Raw genomic sequence first — 17831 nt, 5'->3', positions numbered from 1 at the left:
CCTCTCAAAGTGCTGTGGTTACAGGTGTGAGCTACCATGCCTGGACTCACATTAAGTCTTGAAATTAGGTAATGTAAATTCTTCAATTTTGTTCTCCAAATTGCTTTGGATTTTCTAGATCTTTTGCATTTCCATATAAATTTTAAAATCAAGTTTTTTGTCTCTACAACATTCATTCCTGGTAGGAATATGAATAGGATTATATTGACTCTTATATAAATCAATTTGCAAAGAAAGTAAATCTTACTGAGTCAATCCAAGAACATTATATATATATGTATATACATACATAGACGGATGTTGAATCTTGTCAAATTTTTTTTCTGCATCTATTTGGACGACTATATGGTTTTTGTCATTTATCTGTTAATATGGTAATTATGTTAATTGTTTTTTCAAACATTAAACCAACATCGCCTTTCTTGAATAAACCTCATTTAGTCATGATGTGTTATCCTTTTTATATACTGCTAGATTCAATTTGGTACTATTTTGTTTTATGTATTTATATCTTTGTTAATGAAGGATATTAGTCTATATTTTCTTTCCTTCTCTCTTCCTTTTTTTCTTTTTGTAATTTCTCTGGCTTTGATATTGGGTTATTTTGGCCTCAAGAAATATTGAAAAGTATCTCTTCTATTTTCTGAGTTGGTATAAGATTGATGTTACTTCTTTAAGTGTTTGACAGAATTCACCAGTAAAACTATGTTGGTGTGAGTTTTCTTTGTGGGGAGGTTTTTGATAACAAAGTAAATTTATTTAATAGACAAGGGGCTGTTGAGATTTTCTCTTTCATCTTATCTTATCAGTCAGAGGCCGAGTGCAGTGGTTCACGTCTGTAATCCCAGCACTTTGGGCGGCCAACGCGGGTGGATCACGAGGTCAGGAGATCAAGACCATCCTGGCCAAAATGGTGAAAGTCTGTCTCTAATAAAAATAAAAAAAATTCTAGAGTGTGATGTGCACCTATAATTCTAGCTACTGGGAGGCTAAGCCAGGAGAATCGCTTGAACCCAGGAGGCAGAGATTGCAGTGAGCTGAGATTGTGCCACTGCACTACAGCCTGGCGACAGAGCGACACTGTCTCACAAAAAAAAAAGAAAGAAAGAAAAACAATAATAATAATAATAATAATAATGTTTGAATCTCTACCAAGCTGGGAGGTTCAGACCCTGAGAGGCACCTTACTAGAGATTTCCATTGACTCTGGCGAGGTTGGGTGAATGAAAGTCATTTATGTTAGTACCAGCATTCCAGTTGTCAGCAAAGTGACAGATATCATTGGAGGTCTGCTTTGAGTCCCTTTGTGGTCACCAAAAGGTCAACCTTAAATAATGAGATTCAGAAAATATGATTAAAGGGTTTATTTAAACACAAAGTGTGGTCGGATCACTGTCCATTTGTTTTTGTGGGCTGATTGCTGAATGAGTTCTGTCTTCATGTATAGTCTGGTCGTTGTTCATTTGTATATCCTTCACTCTCTTGCTACTAAAAACAAATAAAAAATGACAGCCACCTAGGAAAAACAGACTCCAAACACATGGGGGCAAGCGTTCCAAAGTGGGGAAGTTAAGGTTTCACTGACATAGGCAGTTAGGGTTGTAACATTTTTTCATACAAGGTCATTGCATGTATTATAGTGATTGGTTAAAGCTTGTTAACATTTCAAGGAAGCTTGCTTTAACATTAGGTGAGCAGGGGTGAAAATCTAAAGAGATCTGTGGACCTGCAAGGCTTTTCATAGTCATTTACAGGGAAAAGCAGGAGTTGCAGCTGCATGCTACTGAGTCAGGTCACATAACCACATTCCTCTCAGGGCTCAAAATAATTTAAAATTCTGACAGCTTTAAATTTGAATTGTTTAATTTCACACCATCATAGGCCTAAGCTCACATTTTATTCAAAATAACTTCAACGTAATATAGATAAATTTTAGTAACTCTGTAAGTTGGTGTGATTAATCTCCCTAATATCAATGAAACTTAGGGATTACCCTCTGATGTTTGCTGTATATATATCCACAGATTGATAGCAAATATTTTATTGCACTATTTAGTTCTATATTATGCCATCAGCATTAATGCTTTTCTAAAATAAAGCAGAATCTTTTCTTTGTTTTAAAATGATCACAGTTCCCAAGGAAGAAACTACACCAATTTGAGTCTAAAATATCAAACATTGAAGAATACAAAATTTATTTGCTAAGCAGTGGAAAACCATGTATCTAATGAAGCAAGTTTGTTCAGGTGGGCTAACTGGCTAACAGAACAAGAGCTGTAAGACTGTTGTAGCAGTAACAAGACTGAAACATGATCTTGGTTGGAGCAGAAAAAAATGCTCAAAACACTCATAGTATTAATTTGTGTGGTGTGTGTGTGTGTGTGTGTGTGTCTCACTTGTCACCCAGGTTGGAGTGCAGTGGCACAATCTTAGCTCACTGCAATCTTGATCTCCCAGGCTCAAGTGACTCCTCCTCCCTCAGCCCCTGCAAGTAGCTGGGACTACAGGTCCCTGCCACCATGCTGGCTAATTTTTGTATTTTTTGCAGAGCTGGGGTTTTGCCACAGGCTGGTCTTGAACTCTGAGCTCAAGCAATCTGCCTGCCTTCGCCTCCCAAAGTGCTAGGATTAAAGGTGTGAACCACCATGCCCAGCCTAGTGTTAATTTTCTTTTTGCATGATTTTTACACTACTATGAAAATAAACAAAGGCCACCCAAATGAGAACCAGCATAATTCATTTATTCAAATCTTGCTATAACAAGGAAGTCAGCCAATGTCACTTTCATTGGGCAGACTCAAAAAGGAGTTAGGTAAGTTTTATAGTGAAAAAATAAAAGACACTAAGGTGTGCTCTGATTGGAGGTTGTTGGCATGGGAAAGTTGAAGGCCAACTATCTAAAAGCAGAGTATCTTGGGAATTAATTCAGGAAACATAGTTGGCTGTCTTTGGTTGGCCCAAAGTTGAAAGGGTGTAGGGGCTGGGGCACAAAAATAGGGAAGCTGGTAGTCATTAATGAAATCCTCACTGTCCTGGGGTGATTGATGCCAAGATTATAATTTGGGTTTCCAGGCTGGTTGCTGAAGAGATTGTAGGTCAGAGTTCTGTCTTCATATACGGTCTGGTCATTGTCCATTTATATATCCTCTCATCTCTCACTACTGAAGAACAAATAAAAATGATTAATGTTTTATAATTTTATGGAAGAATATATTCACGTAGCTTTGAGAGATTTGAAGAGTCTAATAGTTACAGAAATCTTTGCAGATGAAAATATTTCATGTCTGAGAATATAAGATGAATTATGTTTATACTGTAAGATATCTTTGTGAAGGTCTTGTTATACAGGTACAACTGGATTCGGGACTTCAAAGATGCATCAGTTACAACAGTAATATGTACTTATGGGGTCTTTTGAAAAATTATAACCTGGCTTGGAATACCTCAGAAAGATTGGTCATTTTCTCCATGACTTATTGGAAAATTGGGTCTCTTTTTATTTTTTGAGCCTCTTACCACCCAGGCTGTAGTGCAGTGGCCTGATATTGGCTCATTTCAACCTCCACCTCCCAGATTTAAGCAATTCTCTGCCTCAACTTCCTGAGTACCGAGTAGCTGGGATTACAGGTGCCCACCACTACACTCAGCTAATTTTTGGTATTTTTAGTAGAGACCATCTTGGCCAGGCTGGTCTGACCTCGTCATCCACCCACCTCGGCCTCCTAAAATGCTGGGATTACAGGCATGAGCCACCTCACCCAGCCAATAATTGGGACTTTTAAAGTTGTAAGAAAGAAAGTTACTGGTATATCACCACTGGAAACTCCTCACATTGCAGTTTTTTGTAGAGAATATACAGAGGAAATTGGTTGGCTGTGACGAAAATCATATTTGAGTGTCTACAGTTGTTTTAATTACATTTTTATTTTGAGAAATTTTCAAATATAAATATTTTATATAAAAGTAATACAAAAAGCCTTCAAAGTAGCCTTTGTCCTCTTCCCTCCTGCCCCATTTTCTATCCCCTCTCTTCCTGTAAGAGGCAACCTCTCTTTAATTTGGAATGTGTCCTCTTAACTCATAAAATCATTATTTCTAAAAACAATGTAATTGCCCTTACTTGGCTAATTATAAACACAAATATGGAAGGTTTGAAAGACTTACTTTCTAAGTTCTTTTAGACTAGTAAATTATTATAATAAGCCTGAAAAACAGAACATTATTCACCAAATAATTCAATAACTAAGTAACATATATTCTATGTTAACTAGCATATTGCATTTGTGTCCATATTAATGTATCTAATTAGTGGCAGGCATCTAGGTTTCTGAAGGAAGGAAAAAGGAAAGTTCGGGGAAAAGAACCAATGAAAGAAAGCACAGACTGACACTTTGAGAAATGTACAAAAAGTGAGTCAGAGGATTTCCTCTTGATCTTGGCTGAAACTAGTAGGTCTCAAGTTTGGGTTGATCCTTTTTTGCCTGGCCCTTGCAGAAGCAATGCTTTTTCTTGTTTCAAAATGAATGGGCACAATATATATACTATACTTGTCAATCTCAGTGTTTTGAGTACTGCCAGTTTGATACTGATGTGGCAGAACAAAGTTCAGTTTGTTAAAAGTATAATTTATTCTCTAAATATAATTTGCCTTTGTTTTATAAATACCTACATAAAAAGCCTAAGTCCCAGCAATAAGTTTTATTTTTATTTATTTTATTGTATTGTATTTTTTGAAACAGGGTTTCACTCTTGTTGCCTAGGCTGGAGTGCCATGGCGTAATCTTGGCTAACCACAACCTCTGCCTCCCAGATTCAAGGCATTCTCCTGCCTCAGCCTCCCAAGTGGCTAGGATTACAGGCTTGCACCACTATGCCCAGCAAATTTTTTGTATTTTTAGAAGAGATGGGTTTCTCCATGCTGGTCAGGCTGATCTTGAACTCCCGACCTCAAGTGATCCACCCACTTCGGCCTCCCAAAGTGCTAGGATTACAGGCGTGAGCCAATGCACCGGGCCTAAGTCCCAGCAATAATTTAATAGAATCTTAACGCATTTTTAAATTTTATTTTATTTTTTTAAGACGGGGTTTCCCCATGTTGGTCAGGCTGGTCTTGAACTCCAGACCATAGATGATCTGCCCGCCTTGGCCTCCAAAGTGCTTAGTTTACAGGTGTGAGCCACCACGCCCGGCCTTCTTTATTTTTTTTTTTAATTTTTTTTGGAATTTGTTTTAAATACTCCTGTGATTCATAGACGATCACAGTTGACTGAACAAAAACCTATATTTAGTACCTATTTGACAGGTACTGTAATTAAGTCTGTTTTAGTTCTAAGCATTACTAACACTGTGGAGGAAAGGGAGAAATGCAGCTTTTCAAAGAAGAGACCCAAGAGATGGCTATAGTTAGTTTAATCATAATAAAAAATCCCAAGGATGTTGACACATCTGTACCCTCATTAATGAGAGATACTGTAGGAAGACTTCATCTGAAAAGGATGACTTCATGGAGTATCAATGACTTTACATCACTTCAAAGGATAAAAAGTTTATAGACCAGGCAAGGTGGCTCACACCTGTAATCCCAGCACTTCGGGAGGCCGAGGCGGCCAGATCATGCGGTTAAGAGATAGGGACCATGCTGGCCAACGTGGTGAAACCCTATCTCTACTAAAAATACAAAAAATTAGCTGGGCACGGTGGCATGTACCTGTAGCCCCAGCTACTCGGGAGACTAAGGTAGGAGGATCACTTGAACCCAGGAGGTAGAGGTTGCAGTGAGCCGAGATCGCACTATTGCACTTCAGCCTGGCGACAGAGCCAGACTCTGTCTCGGAAAACAAAACAAAACAACAAAAAGGGTTTATGTTTTTCTGGTGCCTGAATGTTATATATGATGTCAGTTACACTGACTGCATGATGAGTACTATGGTTTGTGATTTAAATGTATTATGAACATAATTTTTATTTCCTTCTAAAATTTTGTTTTTACCTTAAGGAAGAACATAAAATGCTATTCATTCACTGGTAATACATCTGGGATTTATAGCATGTTCTATAAAATTTCACCTCCAAGGCAAAAATATTTCTATTTGAACATAAATAAAATTTTTATGATCTGATTAATTATTTTTTCAGGGCGGGGGGGCCTCTTGAGGGTGGACCCAGCATCCCAGGCATGAGAGGGAGGGGGATCTTGATTAATTTTAAAGGGGTTATATTTGTATTATCTTTAACTTTTTAATTGGGTTTTAGAGTATTTTCTTTTATTAATAGGCAGATGACTATTAATGACCATAGCCTTAATTTTCTCAGTAGATTAGGAAGCATTTTTCTATATTTAATCTCTGTATTTCTTTTAGTTTTTGACTTTCTTGAAGATAACTAAAATGTCAATTACTAGGGAATTCTGTAACCTGAGAGTGATATTTTGAAATCTGCTATAATGACATAAAGATGTGTTTTTTGATATAGGAAATGGAAATACTGGCAAACTAAAGATTTATTTATAGCTACTTGTTATTTCTAATCCTCTTCCTGAAATGTAAGGAATTAAACTTTTATTTATGGAATGGTAAACTAGAAACTGATAGTAAATCAGAAGACTGACGATAGTTAAGACATTATAATATTGGGAAAGCAGCTAAAGAAGAACTTGTAAAATTATTATTAGATGTTTTCAGGAAGTGGTTGTATAAAATATACCTGTCGGATAACAAATGTGCATGCTGGATTGAGTAGTTACTTAGCATTTCTAAATCTATGGTATTATTTCTTAAGTTCAAATGATATTTGAATTTAAGAATGTCTATTTCAAATAGACATAAAATGTTTTGCTTTAAGATTTTACAATGTAATAAAACTATTTGCATAGTACATCCTTAGGTAAAGTGGAGTTTTTTCTTCATGAAAAGGATAAGGTTTCCTTAAAGAGAGGAAAAAGGAAAATAAGATAATGCTTTTAAAATTCTCTTCTTTAATTTCTATTTTTCAGAAGGTAGCTGGCTCACATATTATGTTTCAAAATTTGTCAGTTCCCCACCAAAGAGACAAATATATCTTTACAATGGTTTATAGATTGCTAGGAGTTTTCTGCTCCATATTTACAAAAAAACCCCCGCAATTTCCAAACAAATTATATTCTAAAAGTTTGTTTTAAAATTTTAGCTGGGCACAGTGGCTCACATCTGTAATTGCAGCACTTTGAGAGGCTGAGGTGGGTGGATCATGAGGTCAAGAGACTGAGACCATCCTGGTCAATATGGTGAAACCCTGTCTCTAGTAAAAGAACAAAAAGTAGCTGGGCATGGTGGTGCGTGCCTGTAGTCCCAGCTACTCTCAAGGCCGAGGCCAGAGAATTGCTTGAACCCTGGAGGCAGATGTTGCAGTGAGCCGAGATCGTGCCATTGCACTCCAGCCTGGCAACAGAGAAAGACTCCGTCTCAAAAAAAAAAAAAAAATGTATTTTAGAATTTTTTATATATTTTTCCATAGAGTTACAAATGGTAGGTTAATAGGCTAGTCCACAAAAGTATTTTTAACCCACAGAGTAGTGAGGAATAAAGATTTGTTTTAAAGATTTTTAAATTTAAATTTTTATTTATTTACTTTTGAGACGGAGTCTCGCTCTGTCACCAGGTTGGAGGGCAGTGGTGTGATCTTGGCTCACTGCAACCTCCACTTCCTGGGTTCAAGAGATTCTCCTTGAGGCCTCAGCCTCCAGAGTAGCTGGGACTATAGGCATGCACCCCCATGTTCAGGTAATTTTTGTATTTTTAGTAGACATGGGGTTTCACCATTTTGGTCAGGATGATCTTGATCTTTTGACCTTGTGATCTGCCTGCCTCAGCCTCCCAAAGTGCTGGGATTACAGGCATGAGCCACATGCTAGGCCTGTTTTAATGCTGGCAATTTAAGGAAAGCAGGTAGTTTGAATCACAGGATTGAGAAACTTGTATGGAAATTCTAAAGAGAACTTCTGGATACATTCAAACTAGCTTCAGAAAGTGTTTCTATTTTTTATCAAAAAAATTGTTTACATTGATTACATTCCTTTAGCTACTTTGTGAGAATGCAGCAAAAGGGTCCTTAGCCTGTCAGGTAACCAGATAGCTTATGACTACTACAAGGGACTCTAATTAACTTTTTCTTTTTTTTGAGACAGGGTCTTACTCTGTCGCCCAGGCTGGAGCACAGTGGTGTGATCAGGGCTCGCTGCAGCCTTGATCACTCAGGCTCAGGTGATCCTCCTACCTCAGCCTTCCAACTAGCTGGGGCTACAGGTACACACCACCATGCCCGGCTAATTTTTCTTTCTTTCTTTTTTTTTTTTTTTTAATAGATACAGGGTTTCCCTGTGTTGCCCAGGCTGGTCTTAAACTCCTGGCCTCAAGCATCCATCTGCCCATCTTGGCCTCCCAAAGTGCTGGGATTACAGGCATAAGCCACCACACCTGGCTTTTATTCACTTTTTTTTGGAGACAAAGTCTTGCTTTGCTGCCCAGACTGGAGTACAGCGGTGTGATCTCAGCTCACTGCAGCCTCTGCCTCTCTGTTCCAGTGATTCTCCTGCCTCAGCCTCCTGGATAGCTGGGATTACAGGCACATACCACCATGCCCAGCTAATTTTTGTATTTTTAGTAGAGATGGGATTTCACCATGTTGGTCAGGCTGGTCTCGAATTCCTGACCTCAGGTGAAGTGCTCACCTCAGCCTTTCAAAGTGCTGGGATTATAGACATGAGCCATTGCAACTGGCCTCTCATTCACTTGTTTACAAAAACAAAAACAAAACAATATACACAGGGTAATGAGAAATAATTCCTAGACTAGGGTATCATAAGTCATCATTAAATAGTGTTATAAAAACAAAAAATAAACTCCAGGTATTTACAAATGGCTTTATTTACAGCAGTGGCATGTTGCTTAGTGGTTAAGGACACCAGCACTAGAGCCAGACTGCCTGGGTCCAAGTCCTAGCTCTCCTCCTTGTTACCTACACAACGCTCATCAATTACTATCCTTCCCATTGCACTAAAACTGAGCTTTTTGACTCCGGGAAGACTAAAATGAAGATAAACTCACTTGAGTGATCTGACTATATTTCATTATTTCTAGTATCTGTTATAGGTTCTCTCTGACCCAAGAAAGTTGGCCAGGTGCAGTGACTCATACCTGTAATCCCAGCACTTTGGGAGGCCAAAGTGGGAGGATCACTTGAGGTCAGGAGTTTGAGGCCAGCCTGGCTATCATGGTGAAACATTGTCTCTACTGAAAATACAAAAACTAGACAAGTCTGGTGGCATACACGTGAAGTCCCAGCTACTTGAGCAGCTGAAGCAGGAGAATCATTTGAACAGAGAAGGCAGAGGTTGCAGAGCCCATATCGAGCCACTGCACTGCAGCCTGGGTGACAGAGGGAGGGAGACTGTCTCAAAAAAAAAAAAAAAAAGTTTCTCTCCAACATTTTACATCTCTGTTTAATCCTCAGATAGGATAAAAAGCTCATTAGGAACCCTGTGAGTAACTCTGCTAGAACCCATGTGGGCACATGCCCTGGCAGGCAGGTTGCATGCTTAGATACACAGAGCAACAAATAATTACTTAATGTAAATACCCAGGTTAGTATATTTATGAGGTAGGAAATTAGTCTTCGATGTTATAAATGTTCATTTCACACCTTGCATTCACAAACGGCTCTTCTCCATTCATTACTTCTTACAGGAGTCAGACCATCTTTCCCAAGCATCCTTTTTATTTAATCAACTTCACTTCCATGCTATGGTGCCTCCACAGCCTGCTAGAGCTCATTGAAACCCAATCTACTTAAGCAGAAAATGCAGAGATCTAAGAGATATTTAAAAATAAAAAATGAATAAAACCCAATATGGGATTCAGTGTCCTTCAGCTACTCTACCTGAGTATCTGATCATCATCATTATTATTTTCTGAATTCCACCTCTAAAAATAAATGTGATCTGAGTCACACTGTTCCCAAAAATCTTGTTTTAGTGCTTCATTTAAGACTACGGCAACTGTTAGTTTGGAACAGAACATACAAAGATTTGCACAGAGAAAATGCTGCCAAAGTTCTGACTTTTCACCCACTTTACTGTTGAGTGTCAAATTCATGACATTTCGCCCCCAAATTTGGTAGGAGGGCCTGAATATCCATTTGATGGTAGAAATGGCAACATCCTTTTGTCTTCTACCTCCTCTCTTCATATGTTAGGAACCATATCATGCCTCTGTCAACTTTGAATCGTAAGTCTGAAGGGCTCGTGGGGAGAAACTGTCAAAAACCTTTTAAAGTTTAAGTATCATTTATTTCCTAAGTAGAGCTGAACTCTGCCCAGGAGTCCTTTTTCTTGTCCTTTTGCAACCCCTATTTTATTCCATGAGGTTTCCAATTATTTCTCCAATTCTTCAACTCCCTCATCCACTTAAGCTACTGGATTTTGGTAGATGGCCTGATTTCCTACTTCAAAGACAAGTTGATCAGGCTTGAATTTTCTCAGTTCCCCTCCCACCCCTGCCCCCCACACTCTTTTGTAATCTGTACAGATTCCCCTATATGAGCTACCATTTTCTCAGGCTAAGAGCTGTCTATTTCCCATCCTAACTGAACCTGTGCAGAAGGACTCTGGCTTCTCTACTCTCTCGTCTTCCATTTCCCCTCTACTTGCTCTCTTTTTTTTTCTTACAAACATGCTGAAATCTAAAATCACCTCATCCTAAAAATAGAAACAATAAAAATGAACGCTTTTCTAAATCAGCTTTTGCCTCAAGCCACCACACTTATTTCCTTTCTCCCTTTCACCGTCAAACTGCTCAAGAAACTAAATCTACACTTGCTCCTTTACGTTACTGCCTATTCCCATGCACCAGATTGTTGATTAGTCGGTTTTCCCACCTACCGATCCATCTCCTCAGTTGATACCCTCCTCCATATCCCTTTTCAGCTCTCCTCATCTCTGTAACAAATTGTGTGAATGTCTCCCAACCAGGCTGTTTCTACTGTAGCCCAGCTTTCATACAGATATCTTTATAAATACCAATCTCACCCTGTGTCCCCTCTGCATATTCACCTGGTAAAGTCCAGACTACTTAGCTTCACTTGAAGCTAAGTAAATGCTTGAAATAGGGCTACAGCTAACTAAGGTTTATTGTAAGTGATATTCACCAGCAGTCAAAGAGTACAAAAAAGAGTGAAAACTATCTCACTAATGGTTGCTTTATATTGACAATTTTTATGATAATAATACACATTGGGTTCAAGTATATTATTAGATTAATTTCACCTACCTTTTTTTTACTGTTAAAAAACATGGCTACTAGAATATATAATATTTATGAAAGGACCACCTGTTCTTATTTGCTGAAAGTATGTTTTTTAAATGTGTTTGAGAACATTTTATGGAATCCTTTTTGGTATCTGTCTTAGTCTGTTCAAGCTGCTATAACAAGATACCATAATGTGGGTGGCTTTTTAACAGCAGAAATTTCTTTCTCACAGTTGTGGAGCCTGAAGAGTTCAAGATCAAGATGCATTGTGCCTGATGAGGGCCCATTTCCTGGTTCACAGATGGTGCCATCTTGCTGTGTGCACTCAAGGTGGGAGATGTGAGAAAGATCTCTGGAGCCTCTTTCATATGGGCACTGCGCCCAACCATGAGGGCTCCATCCTCATAACCTAATTGTCTTCCAAAGGTTCTGCCTCCTTACACCATTGCCTTTAGATTAGGATTTCAAAATATGAATTTTAGGGGAACACAAACTTTCAGACCATAGCAGCATGTATAAGATAATCTTTTAGTTTCTTACGTGAATTGGTTAATGTGGTGAGTTACATTTCTAGATTTCTAAGGGTCAGTCATCCTCACTCTCAAATGATTGAACTCAGCCTAATCATATGTTTTCAAACATATAATTCAAGATTGGCTTGATAATATTATATCTAGAGCTAGTTAACTCTATTCATTAATGAGATTGGATTATAATTTTTCTTTCTTGTTCTGACCTTGTCAGATTTGGAATGAAGAAACTATGACCTCATAAAATGAGAGGTGAGTATGATGAATCTTATGTGTAACTTTTCCACTTAAGATTTAATTTATTAAATGGTCATAGGCTCATCAATATTTTTCAATTTTACTTGTGTTAATATTAGTAATTTTGACACATCTTTATCATTTTTTCTGTCTTCTCTTTTTAGTGAATCTCTTCTTTGTGAGAACTACTTAACCTAAAAAATAAGTTAATTTCTTACTTTGGATTACAAGCGTTATTCCTAGAAATGTTGATCTCTGTAACACCTTGTTTGAATAACTAAACTTTTCAATATAAATTTTGTAGTTATTTTTATTGCTTATAATAAATCATTATAGTTAGAGAAGTAGTTAAAATTTCTATTATGCTCTTAAACAATATACTTTCACAAACATTTTCTGACCTAACAGGTTTTATTGTCTTAATATCTGAGATAAAATGTTTTTCCTCCCAGAATTTCTTAGTGGATTTACTATTTTCTTATTAGGTGTTTGTCAACATCGTCTTATATGTTTTATTAATAACATATTTTGATTTCAACATTTATATATGGATTTATTTTAGGCACATTTATTTTTATATTTAATATTTTTAAAAATCTATTCCTAATTTTAATGAGGGCTGATTTTGATATTTATTTTCCACAGATTTTCACTGATAATGGATAATTTCCCCTCATTTATTTGTAATTTTGGATGGAGGCTTATGCTTCGTGAGTTTTTTCCCTTCAGATTTCTCCCTACCCTGTACTGAAGACCTATTGTTGAAGAGATGCTTGTGTTAATTTATGGCAGGGATATAGCGTGTTATACATTTTACGCTAATTTTTCTGTTTAAAATTTCCTAAACTACTCAGATGATGTGAATTACAGTTCCAAAAGTCAGTCTCTGGTCATACATTTTTCAGAGAGTTATTTTATTTTATGTTATTTTCTGTATTGCCTCGAGCAGAACAGACACATTCCCTTACCTTCTCCCTGCCTAACTGGCGGATTTTCTCTTTACAGACTAGGCTATTATTTTATACCATTAAGTCTAGTGACCAGTTTGGTATCCCTTTTGGATTAAAGATTTCTTTCTCTATTCCTTATTCTAGAACCATTGACTCTTCAAACATCCTGAGAAAAGTCAGAGAATGCCAACCAAATACTATTTTTATAGCTCCTTTTCCATCGTTATATTTTGGGCATTTTTCTTATTTTTGTGTTACATCAGGTGTTTTATTGACATTTATATCTTTCTATTGCAAAAACCTTACTTGGCTGATTCTCCTTCCACCTATTATTCATATTCATCTTTAAAAGCAAAAACATTGACTACTGTTTTCTCTAAAGGTTTCCAGTGCAGTGCCTGTGATGACTAGTTTTCTGTGTCAACTTGTCTAGGCCACCATATACAAATATTTAGATAAACACAACTGAATTTTGCAGTGAGACTTTGTGTGTGTGTGTGTGTGTGTGAGATTAACACTTAATACAGTAGACTTTCAATTAACAGATTATCCTCCATAACATGGGTGGGCCTCATCCAATCAGCTGAAGGCCTAACACAAAAGATTGACATCCCCCAAGGAAGAGGGAATTCTGCCTCCAGACTGTCCTTGAACTCACACAGCAATACCTAATCTCCCCTGGATCACTACCCTGCCTCTCTCTCTCTCCCTCTCTCTCTCTCTCTCTCTGTGTGTGCATATGTGATTTTATACACAAACAGAAATGCGCGTACACACACACACACACACACACACACACACACGTTGTGAACTGAACACAAGCCCGGGAATCTCGTCTGGCAAGAGGGTCCCAAACCAGAAAGAGAGTGTGTGTGGAGAAAAAGGAGACAGAGGAGCGGGGTCTGGAGGACTGGCTTAGGCTATGCCCAAACAGCAATTTTATTTGTGCAGTCGGTTCCATTATATACTTTTCTACTTAATGTTGTTTATGTCAGACCAAAGCATTCCTTAAATAACAAAAGAAACAGAAAACAATTCTGGGGAACTAGTAAAAGGAACAGATACTGATTTAAAAGATCAAGGGGGAAGTAGGTGATGCTGATTATCAATATTACCAGAACAACCAGTAACTCAGATAACAATCTTCAATTATCTATAAGTCACAAGCTCAGCAGTAAATCATGCATCTGCAAAAGACAAGGGCCTCAGGGGAGGTCACCAGGCTGAAACAATGCCTGGTAAACAAAGTCATAGAACAGGTTTAGATTAGGAGCCAGAAAGGGGAACATAATACCCAGTTGAATCACTTCAGCGTTCACCCAGCCGTTATCTCATTAACCAAGAAGGCTGAAAATAGTGTTCTGTTCAGTCATTCTTCTCCCAATTTTTCTTCCCCATAGCTCGACAGCCTCCAGCCAGGGAAAGTGTGTAAGGAATCAAGCTCACCTAATGGCAGAAGCCAAGTTGTTAGCCTCTCGAAGGGGCGATCCCCACATATATATACACACACGCTATATCTATCTATTAATTCTGCTGGTTCCATTTCTCTGGGGAACCCTAATACTACTTCACTATGCATTCAGCTTTCCTCTCTTGAACCCATAAAATCGTAGATTCTGAGTATAAAAAGAACTTATGCTGTTCATAATTCTGCTGTTTTTATAACATTTTCTTGTGTTGGCCCACTTTCTTGGTTCATCAAATTGCACAATTGATCATCCAATCAAATATTAGCCCAGTTCTTTTAATTTAGCCTCCCCAATTTTGATACAAGCCTCCCAAATTTTCTAATCTGCTTTATTTCTCACTTTTCCTGCCTCATTCCACTCTCACTGGCATAAGTGTTTTCAGTTAGATGCAGCTTAGTGAATTTTTAAAATGACACCAATTACTAAGCTGTGGAGGTGTTGAACTCTGTTAGATTGAACACATCTAATACCAGATAGAATTACTGATGCAATGCAGTAAGAACAAATCTGATTTGGACGAGTCTCAGATAAACGACTAAGAACACATAGCATAGCAAAACGATTTCTTGTAAAAAAAAGTACAACGTATTCTGTTTTTAATATGTGTCAATAAAATGGTAGTTTATTAAACTGGTTATTGATAGGTTAATAAATTATCTAGTCCATTTTATTCTTTTGTTTAAAAAACACTCATACTTAAGAGCAATTATTTTCATATCTTTATGATTAACTGTAAATGAATACAGACTCACATACAAGTTTTGATGTCTTTTAGAATTTTTTATGATAATGATGACAAAATATTATTTTAATTTAGTTTGTTTAGGTGAGATTTTATTTTCCACGGAAAACATCTTTATTATAACATCACAAAATGTTGACTTTATTTCTATTTCTTCTAACAGGGTAAGTGTTTGGTTTGACTGTTGCTATCACTTAAACTGATTGGTGTAGATAAAACTATTAGAGATATGAAGTTATCAGTTAGTAATTTACTTTTATTTCTTATCTTTTCATGTAAAGCTTACATTCTCACTCATGATTCTCATGTAACTAATGGTTTACTAACCATTGAGTATTGATTATCAGTAACAAGCTACAATTATTAACTTTCATCCCAATGCACACACAAGGGTTAACATTTTCAAATTCGATTATTCATGTCTTTAAAAATAATTAAAAATCTTATGCATTTCCAGCTGGTGATCCAAGGTTGCTTTATTTTTCAATACTAGCTTCTTAAATAAAACGATAATTGCTAGAACAGCTTGGTTTCAATCTCTTTTACAAAATCTGACAACTGTTAAGACAAACCAACTTTTTCCCCCTGGAAAAACTTGAACTCCATTTAGATTAAGTAATTAAAGTGCAGAAATAAATGTGAAAGTTCCATAAACAAATTATCAGTTTTCATAATGTACAGAGAAGAACTCTTAGGACTTCCCACTTTGCAAATAACTCTAAAACCCAGTAATATCTTGTTTTCCAACATGTTTTTTTTGCATAAGAAATTATTCTGACTTCTATTCTTAGAGTTACCTGCTACCTAATGACCCTTCCATTTTTGTCCAAAGATTAAAACAGCAACAACAACACTGACTCAATGAGTTGCTGCAGTCTCAAAGCATCTCAATATGAACAATTTTGGCAATTCATATCAGTGAGACTTCGCGGCAGAATAAACCTTCTCAAATCATATGGTTTAATCCTTTGTTTGTGAATCCACCAAACATGACAAAATTTTATAGTGTAACCAAGAGAAAGGGAAAGGGATCTTATAACTGAAAATCAGTTACAGAACATTGGTGAGCTTTGTGTTTTCTCACTGCCACTTTGTAACCTGATGAGCTCTAAGAAGTTGTCATGGATTCACTGATTATACACAGCTGAGAATATTCTTTCCTCCTTTTTTAAAAAAAATTTCTATTTATCGTCCTCTTTTTTGAAGGGTTTTGGTGAATGCTAAATTTGAGCAATGAGATGCCAAACCCCTCATCCAACATGATCACCTAACCATCTGCTGCCTGTTGACCCCATCTCATATAGCTTACCACTCCCCCGCTGTTTTCCCAAACATGGTTACATTTCTTCCTTGCTGTTTCTAATTTTAGTTCATTGAAAAGATGGATTTGAGATTTATTCCTATCTCCTCGGCTGAATGCTAAATTCACCAAAAGGGTCTTATTTTTAAATATATTTTGAAGATAAAATGTGAAGTATATCAATTCAAATTTGTCTATGAGCTATTACTCTGGGACCTTACTATAACAGAGTGTGCGACCCATGAAATTTAGTGTGCTCTGTGCCTTTCGAGGATTTTACAGAATCATAACTTTAGAGTAGAAAGAGATAACAATGAATTATTTATACAATTATAATTTTAGAGTAGAAAGAGGCCACAACGAATTATTGAAAAGAAACCACGTTTATAGTTTATTTAGAATAAACATGAACATTATTAAAACTTAAGAATGTTACCTTTGCCTCATCTGAGTTCCTTTCTCAAGGAACCAACCATGAGGCATCCCACGTAGCATCAAAGGAACCTCACCAGATCATTGCATCTGAGCAATGAGATGCCAAACCCCTCATCCAACATGATCACCTAACCATCTGCTGCCTGTTGACCCCATCTCATATAGCTTACCACTCCCCCGCTGTTTTCCCAAACATGGTTACATTTCTTCCTTGCTGTTTCTAATTTTAGTTCATTGAAAAGATGGATTTGAGATTTATTCCTATCTCCTCGGCTGTAGCGTCCTATTAAAGCCTTCTTCTCTGGCAATACTCCTTTAGGAGTTGACTTAAACACAGTTGATCCTAGATTAACATGGGTTTGAATTCTGTAGGTTCACTTATACATGGGTTTTCTTCTGCCTCTGCCATCGTTGAGACAGCTAGACAAACCTCTCCTCTTCCTCCTTTGCCTCAGCTTACTCAACATGAAGTAGATGAGGATGAAGACCTTCATGATGATCTATTTCCTCTTATGGAATATTAAGTGTATTTTCTCTCCTTATGATTTTCTTCATAATGTTTTCTTTTTTCTAGCATCCTTTTTTGGTAAGAATGTATAGAATATGTATAGAATAAAATACATATACAAAATATGTGTTAGTCAACTGTTTAGGTTATTGATAAGGCTTCTGGTTAACAGTAGGCTATTTGCAGGTAAGTTTTTGGAAAATCAACAATTATATGTGACTTTTCAACTGTGTGGTGAGTCCACACCTCACCCTCCACCTTGTTTAAGGGTCAACTGTGTTTAATTTAATTTCTAAAGAAACCATGACCTGGAGAGGTTGAGTAACTGATTTTGAGATCCAAGGCTAGCCAGTGGAAGAGCTGGGAGTGCATGGAGCACACC

The sequence above is a fragment of the Callithrix jacchus genome, chromosome 5 (assembly GCF_049354715.1).
Source record: "Callithrix jacchus isolate 240 chromosome 5, calJac240_pri, whole genome shotgun sequence".
NCBI classification, from domain to species: domain Eukaryota; kingdom Metazoa; phylum Chordata; class Mammalia; order Primates; family Cebidae; genus Callithrix; species Callithrix jacchus.
Note: the sequence above shows the minus strand (reverse complement) of the source record.